This window comes from Miscanthus floridulus, chromosome 2 (assembly GCF_019320115.1).
Source record: "Miscanthus floridulus cultivar M001 chromosome 2, ASM1932011v1, whole genome shotgun sequence".
NCBI lineage: Eukaryota > Viridiplantae > Streptophyta > Magnoliopsida > Poales > Poaceae > Miscanthus > Miscanthus floridulus.
Genome location: NC_089581.1, coordinates 169,708,123 through 169,717,454, shown reverse-complemented (window position 1 = coordinate 169,717,454; position 9,332 = coordinate 169,708,123).

The window sequence follows — 9,332 nt, the reverse complement described above, 5'->3', positions numbered from 1 at the left end:
ATGAGATCTATTAGGATATGTATGATCCCAAGATTCCTATAATCAGTTATTACTTTTCAGTTATCTCTCAGATCTAACCGACTTGTAACCCTGCTCCCCTGGACTATATAAGGCGGGCAGGGACCCCCTCCAAACACATGCAATATCAGACGATAGCTAATACAAACTAACAGACCATAGGAGTTGGGCATTATGTCATACTGACTGGCCTAAACCTGTCTAACTCGTGTGTCTCTGTTGCCTTCTTGTTCTTGTCCCCTATCGATCAATGTACCCTCGTGGGATACCCCTCGGAGGACTTGTCGATGATATTCTGTCGACATGGACGGTGGCTAGGTGCTACGTCGCTGATGCTGGAGCTGTCAGCTCTCACCCTTCGTTATCCAGGAGTTCATGGAAAGTGGATAGGAGCATAGCTCGCCATCCCTACAAATTCGAATGTGAGAGGGGATGGTGGCAGCAGTCCTTCGGAGCCCCCTGAGCGCACGCGTCCATGGAGGATGTGAGGCCGTAAGGGAACTAGTCGTACTGATGTTCGTGGTGCGGTCAATACAGGTCCCTCCGGATAATCAGTGGGAGATAGTAGATAGAGAGTAAATAACAATATGCATATTACTTACAGCGGAGTTTGAGCAGAGAGTTTGCTCGGAATGAAGCGCAGATGCCTCGTCGTTGAAGTCGTCGTGCGCCTCGGAACCGATGGAGGGCGCCCCAACAATGGGCGCCGAAATGAGTGCCTCCTCGCGGAGGTGTAGTATGACGAGCCAGTCGGCGATAAAGTCCAGGCTTCCGAAGAGGAAGGCCTAGGATGGCTCAAAGATGGGTGGAACCCACATCCCAACAGGTGGGGTGCAGAAAACTCCAGTGAGCCAAAGTGAGTCGTATCGCTTGAGCCCGCCATGGCGAAGGTGGCAGAAAAGTGGGCCATCCGATGACCAAAAAGTGTTGAACGTACATCATCTTTCCCACGGACGACGCCAACTGTCGGTGCAGAAAGTGACCAACAAGTAAATATTTATAGTTTTAGTCATATGTTGTGATGAGAGGTGACCTAGCACTCAATGACACAGGGTTTATATTGGTTTAGGCAACATGTCCTACGTCCAGTTCGAGTCAGTCGGTGACTTTATTCCTGAGCCTAGGTGCTCGAAGTTTGCAGTGGGGTTACAAACGAGAAGGAGAAAGCTGGGGGTACAAGAGGTCCAGGTCGAACTCTGGTTGGAAGGGCCGAGAGTGACGGGAGCCCCGCTATGAGCTAAGTAGTTCAAGCGTGTGCTTGTGGTTCGAACCTGGCGGTTTTGTGGTTGTGAACTAGGGAACTTGATCGATTAGAATCGACTTAAGTGAACTTGGATGAACTGGGTTTTTTAGGAGAGAGCGCATCCCCTTTTATAAATGAAGGGGATGGCCTTACAAGTGAGAGGAAGAGAGTATGTATGCTTATAAGCCTTGTTGCCCACGCCGGCGGGTATAGGATGATGGTAGGTGCCCACAACACTGTTGGATGTTAGATGCACGTGGGAGGTTGTGTTGTCTTCTTCGGGTATGGCAGACAGTCAACGCCCGCTACACTGGTGATACCTAGAGGTTTGTGAGGGGTTTTACCATGTTCACCTAGTACGGTAAATGCCAGGCGCCCACAACACTGTCGATGCCCAGAGACACGTGGGGGGGCCTTACCATATGTGAGTCAATGGAACCCACAATACTATAGCGGAAAATATTGGCGCCTAAAACACTGCTTGGGCTCTGTTGTGCTAGGGAGATTGCAGAGTACTATTTATACAGGTGTACAGAGTACGGTCCTAGTATTGCGGTTTGACTTGTGCGTCCTGCTTACTTTCTTCGTCCGTTCCCTGGTCCTTACTGCGCGGGCGTCCCCAGTCAGTTAGTCCCTAGTCGCCTCTGATCGCGCCAGTCGGCGAAGAGCGCTGAGCAGGGGTTTCTCGTATCCCTGGTCGGAGACGTAGGTCAGAGTCGGAAGTAGTGCTTTGGCCATGCCTTCCGGTCGGAGAGGCCGTCCGGAGGCGGGCTAGAGATCGAAGCAAGTGCTTCGATCGGAGAGGTGGGCCGGAGTTGGAAACGGGCGTCAGTTCCTCCTCGGCCAGGCCTTCCAGTCGATGATTGGATCGCCCTTCTGGCCTGTTGTTCAGGTACTTGGGGCCGACCCACGAGTTATGCGTTTGTTTGCAACGTTGCCTGCTGGGCCGAGCCTTTGTTGGGACGTCGGTCCACGAGGGACCCTGGGTTTATAAACCTGACATATATGAACCAATACTATTACACAGTTCAACAACAATTTCCATCTTAATCATCTCTATAATCATGTAAACCCATGAAGCCAAACCCTAAAACAAACTTATTGAATGTAAATGATGTTTATACATACATAGTCCTAACTCATCTATACATATAATCAACACACAAAAAACTTGAAATCACACACTTCCAAGAAGGTTTACTAACAACACTCTAACCCATACTGTTGTCAAAACCAGTGCAGTCAAACCCAATGCAGTGCCAACCAAAACCAATCAGAAAAATCATACAAGTTCAACAAGTACATCTTGAACCATAGTATATTAAACATGATTAGCCAAAGAACTTTCATTAAACCAAACGAAAGCCAGTATTGCACAGCAGTATAAACCAGAGCAGTATAAAAACACCAACTAAACAAAAAATAACAACAGAGGTGAGGGAGTCAAACCTCATGCACGGGACCGATCAAACCTGAAATACAAATGCAAACTTCATCAAAGACAAATAGAGGATAGGGAGGAAGAGAAGAGAGAGAACACCACTGCATCATGTCACCTCGAGGTAGCCCAGCATGAAAGAAGATAGAAGAGAGGGAGGAAAAATGAGTTGGATCGTGGTTTTTATATGGGCCTGTCGTGCCAGCCCGCCTGGCACAGCAGCTCTGTCGCGTCTGAGTCGCTGGCACGACAGGGCAGGGCCCATGTTACGCCGCGCCAGCATCGGTCAAACATGATTGCCATGGTGGTTCGGCTTGTCGCGCCATCGCATGTGGCGCGACAGCGTGGCACAGTCACGCTGGCGCGATCAAAAGAGTCAGATTTATAAATATTTATTTGATTAGTATTAAAAATTTTTTTTAAAGATTAAAAATTAAAAAAAAAATCCCTTCCGTGATGGCATGATGATCGGAGAAAGAGGCTCAGAGAAATGGTAGCTGTCGGTTGCATTTATGTACGTGGCTGTGGCGAGATGCGTGCAGATGCACCTGCCGGCGCCGTCGTCCATCCCAAGTGTAATCCAGCTCCAGCATGGCGGATCTGCCCATCGATCGTCGCTGCACGCTGCGTACGTGCATAGTAAGCTAGAATCTCATCTGAGTAGGTACTAGGCAGCATGAGCTCTGAAAAAGGACGGTGACGGTGTGGCAGATTGCAGCATACAACCCGGGCATCGTGAACTCTATTACTCCTATAATCAAGCTAGTGAGGCAGGTAGTAGCCATGCTGAAGTACAGACGAGATTACGGCGATCTTGCAAGAACATGGTGTGAGTATCGGCGTGTGATCTCCACTCCTGCATGGGGGCATGCCCGCCGATCAGCGGTGAATCTAGGATTTTATGTCGGGTATGCCGTCCAAAAAAATTTCTATATAATTCGGCAAATCATTTAGCAATTTGGTAACGGTAGTAAAATTGGCAACGTAATTCGGTAATAATAGTTAAATTTGGAACATAATTTTGTAATAGTAATTTAGTAGTTGTGGTAAAACTTGCAACTTAGGAATGACTCAACGTTGTTAGTAATGAAAGTAGACAAGATTTTTCTACATGAAAAAGAAGAGAAAAGGGCAAAGACTGAATTACGTCTTGGTGTCTCAGACAGTCGCCTTTGCTTGTTAGCCATGCATACGCAGCTAGCAGGCAACAATCGAGCTCCCTAGCTCCAAACTTGCGGTAGATGAATGGATGAGGGCAGATGGTGCGTTGGATCCTAGAATCCAAGACATTATCGCGTTAGTTGTCAGGACTTGCCAAGGTGTCACCACGACAGGACGGGTCTTGGATCTCCCATCCGTGTGACTCTGGGCGCATGGTCCCTGGACCCTGGAGAAAAGCAGCAAAGCTGCGAAGGCCATCTCGACAAAGCTAGGCTGCCTAGCGTTGCGTTCGTTTTCAGTTCTCCGGCCTATAGGTAAGTGTTCTTTTGTTTTGTTTGTTTTTCAAATACAGTATATATACTTCAGTACATGCGGCATCTGCGGGGTATGCCAAGCTCCGCCCGTGGCTGCGTGAGCAGGACGACAGATGCAGAAAGGTTCGGCTTTTGCAGACTTCTCGATTACTCTAGCTGACATGGATGCCTGCAGGAACAACCAATGCAACGCGGGAAAGGAAATCGCGGAAAGCATGCCACGCGCACGAGTAGACTCCTCATCGGGTCACCGCCGCCATCGCGCGCCCCTGTGAAACGTGATAAGAACATCAGCGTCATGACCTTGTTGAACCGTGGACAAGTTCCACCACATCAAACCCAATTCGCGTGTGGGGATCCGGAATCACGCAATAAGCATGCAGCGCAGCATGTTTAAGCCGCATCGAAAAAAACGAAAGTGTACGTAGTAGTAGTTTCCTCAGTTCAGAATCAAACAAATTTGCTACCTTAGCTATTTTGCCTGTGTGTGTGGTGGTGGTGGTTGGGGGGGGGGGGGGGGGGGGGGGGGGGGGGGGGAAGGAATTTACCGGCGCTCATGGGCACAAAACCAAAGTTTGGGAGGAATACTGCAGGATTAATGCAAAAGTAAAAATAGTGCAACAATATTTGTCGGATATATGGGCTCAGCTACTTCACCGCCTGTATAACCAGCCCACATCTACCTACAGGCACTTATAGTAAACTTAACGGAGATGGATAAAAATTGATTAACGGAGGCGGGCGAACCATTCGTCTACGATCAAAGGTCATGGTTAATCCAGACCTACGGAGACAGTTGGTTAGCCCGCCACGGTTAATACATTAACCGAAACGGTTGCCCTAATGATTTTCTAGATTCAAAAAAATACTTTTTCAAATTTAAATTTGAATTCTATTTTCGCAAATTAAATACAGACAATGTAGAAGATACGCATATAGAGGATAAACATATATTACATTCATTCGTGTGTCATCCTTATCGTACCATGAACAACATTAAGTTATTACGTTACATGCATGTCTTCTTTATCATACCACAAACATATATCACATTCATACATGTGAAACTAAGATCACCGCTTATTTACCAGCCCGCTCGCCTCAGAGCTCCAAAGGCAAATGTGTCTTGGAAAAGTTTTTGTGTAGTAGTGAGGGACGAAGACGGCGAGAAATGAGGCCCACACATTACTAGCGAATCAACAGGCTTGAAGATCAAGGTATTCCGAGGATATTCGATGCTATCGTATCTAGGCGATAGGTTAGAATCATTTGGTTATGCATTCCATACAACAAACTAGGAAACACATCTGTTACCCGATTGGTTCCACTGTAACTCTACCCCCGGACTATATAAGGAGGGGTCAAGGCCTTCCGATCGGGATCCTATCTTCTACATTATATCGCATAGCTACGATTAGCAACCCCTATTACTGAGCATACGAATACAGACAGAGCTACTTTAGACTGGACTGTAGGACTATTTTCGAGAACGTGTCCTTGTGACATGTATTTCATTAAGCAGAAGAAGAGTTTGATTGGTTACAACATCCCAAATAATTCATAGATTACCGTGGAAGGATGGAAGCCAACGCGAACCAAAGTAAACCTAATTAACAACGACTGTAGGACTATCATTGCCGATCTCCAATTCGGTGATACGCCACCCTGCACGGCACATGCAATGTATGGTACTAGTACCAGTCTAGCACTTTGCACTTGGTATGTAGGCCCTATTTGGATCCATAGGGCTAAAGTTTAGCCCACCTCTTTTAGTCACCTTTTAGCCCTCATGGATCCAAACAAAAAGGGCTAAAAGTGGGGGTTAAACTTTAGCCCACCCATTTCCATTAGCCCCTCCAAGGGGTGTTACATCATAAATCATTTACTAAAACATGTCATGAGCATCATATTTATGTGTTAATGCATGTAATAGAGTGTGTAGATCAATTTCTGTAACTCGAAACGATCAACAGAAATGCGAAACGAAAGTTGATTCGATAGTCATGTTATATCACTTAGGGTTTAAAACTAATTTTTATTAAGCAAAAATGCTATAGAACATGTATGTGATACTTAAATAAAGTTTGAAGTACAAACTTTATAGATGACAATGAAATACATGGGGTCGAAATATAATATTACTAGCTAATATTTCCACTAGCTTAGAAATCGCAAATGGAAATCCAATTCAGCTCTAAAACTTAGAAATTTTCAAGTCTGACAACAGTTAGACACTGCTATGTTTAGCAATTTATTGTGAGAGATTGGGTTATGGAGTGGTGTAGTGTTATAGCTCGAGTTGATAGTCTCATGTGCCATCTTGAGCATGGTGAAGATGGTTTAGGTCCTTAAGCAACCATTTGGTCGTGTTGAAGGCTTTAAAATTCGTGCGTGTCATGGTTTCGGGCTGGTTGGCCGTATGGCCACGGTCACCACGCTCGAGCGCTCGGCGTCACCGCGTTGGTCATGCATGTGAGAGCACGCGCTGCCGCATGCATCCGCCTCTAGCCTATCCAGGTCTCAGCTACCGCTGACCCGCCGCGCGAAGCCGCCGCCGCTGTTGCCGACAGCCCCGCATGTGTCGCAAGGGAGCCACTGTCGGCGCCATCAACTCGTCATCACATCCACACTGCCGACCCACCTCGCGTCGCGACGCTACCGCTACCGACGCCACTATGACATTGTGCTACTGCCGCTCGCCTTATCCTTGTTCGCACGTGGGCTGCCCCGCGCTGTCATCCCGCCTTAATGGCGTTGCGGCCACGCTTGCCGCGCCCCCACCTACCTTCGTGCGTGCATGTTGTTTGGCTGTAGTGTCGTGTAGCGGGTGCGCAGACGCCGCCTTCAGTCTGGTCGACCGCGTCCCGCCAAGACATGGACGAGCCGAACCCACTATCGCGCCCCGTCTCTCTCTCCCTATGTTTTTCACCATCGTCAGGTCGCGTCACAGTGAAGCCAGAGAGCGAGCACCTCTCATCAATTTGTCATTCTCGCGTCTCCGCCCTCATGTCTCCTCTCTAGCTGACCCCACCCCACCTTAACTCGTGTCACGCTGAGCTCCAATTTTGGAGTTTTGCCACCATCGTGCCGTTAAGGCTCGTCATCGCCCGCGCCGTGGCCAGTCTCCACCACTTCATTCCATGCCACTCCACCTACCTCATGAGCTTCGGCTCCACCTCCACTTCACCCTATGCGCCTTGTTTGCACCTCTACTGCCTCGCCATAGCTGCTGACGCTGGCTGCGCCATCTCGGAGCGCCGCTGCACCCCTCCGGTCGCGCACAGCCAGCCCTTATCCTCTGACCGTTCCCTCAACCATCACCATAGTCGTGACTGGAGTAAGCTAGGTTCCTCACGCGCTAGCCAATAGCTACGCGGTGGTCTAGGATGGCCTGGTACGGCCACGCCACCATCGCACGCGGTCGCTCGCCATGGCCACCGCTCCCGCTAGCTCGCTCCTCCCGTAAATTCATCTAGTGTAGGCGTTAGGACTGTAGATGCAGGTCGGCCCGCTAGTAGGGCCGCTGCATGCCTTAGTTGGCCGGTGCGACCGTCTATTGCCACGTTGGCGCACGTAGGGGTGGCCGAGGGTCTTGCCATTGTAAAGAGAAGATAGATCTGAGGGTTTCATTGCAAAGTCGTTGTCTATAGAAATAGCAACGTGGACTATGGGTTGTTTTGCTCATAGTATATGGGCATTTTTGCAAGAGTGCCAGCGCGCGTGGGCTTCCTCGCCATGGGCGGCCTCCATGCGTGGGCTGCGCCTCGCCTGTGGGCCACCGCGCGCTCACGCGCGCGCGCGTTGGGCCGCGTTGAGCCAAAATGAGTTTATCTTTTTCGTGGAGAATAGAAATAGTTTTCCATTGTATTTTTAAGCTGATCTTTGGTAAATCATATAAAATCATGTAGGTATTCAAAAATTGTGAAACCAATTTTGTTAAGTTTCTAAAATTGTTCTCTATCTATTGGTGTATTTAGTTCATATATATATATATATATATATTTGTTGATACCATGAACTATTAAATCAATTGAGAGTGCTTAATATTATTAGGTTAAATATGATAGGAATTTTTATGGCAATATGGTGATAGCTGTAGCTTTGAAAATTTTACAGTAGTTTCATGGTATTATTATGTGCTCACTGTAATTTTTGTAGCTTTAGAATAGACTTAACAGAAGAGTTGTTAAATGCTCTTTGTTTCAAATATACATTAAATTATTAATAGAAATAAAGGTATATCCTTCATTTGTAAAGCTAGGTGTTTGTCAGTTGAACCTAGCACTTTATTTGATGAAGATGATAGTAAGCTTAGTATCGTAGTCATTAGAGCTAGCTTAGTAGTTTACCATGTGTATTCTTAATTTAGGAGCTGTTGTTGCTAAAATGCTAAGTGTTGCATCATCATCGCATGCATGTAGAGAACGAGTTGGCGGAGATCGTGACCACCGGAGATCATGAGTTCAATGAGGTGATCGAGGAGTACGAGGAGAAGATCCTCGTGTAGGAGGAGGTCCCGGAGCCGCCCCTGACTGACTGAGCTGACACCGCGCCTGCCCAAAGCAAGCCCCCGATGCATAACCCTTATTTTGAATAATCACTGAATATATATATATATATATTGTGTGTGTGTGTGATGTGCATTTACGTTACAGGCTTATTGTTGAAACTACATGCATAGATATACCTACATATGAGTTCTACTAGCTTAGGTCGAGTAGCTGCTATGCTTAGGTTTTTCGTTAGCATGGGGTCGTGCGCATGGGGCACAAAGTGTTGTATCGAGTGCACCGGTACAGGCGGCGGCTAGTTTTGCCGCTGTTGTTGTAGTTCCTCGGTGTGTACTTGCGCAAACGCGAGGGCCCCCGCACGCGGGTCTAGAGGGGTGTGAGTCTGCACAAACTCCGCAACGACCGGCGGCTATCTCAGAGCGTCTGCCATAGCACACTCCCGGGATGGACGGTGGCTAGGTGCTACATCAACGATGCTGGAGCTGTCGCTCTCACCATCGTTATCCAGGCATTCGTGGAAAGTGGTAGGATCATAGCTTGCCATCCCCACGAATTCGAATATGAGAGGGGATGGCGGCAGCGTCCTTCGGAGCCCTCGAGCGCACGCGTTCACGGGGGACGCGAGGCCGTAGGGGAACCGGTCGTAC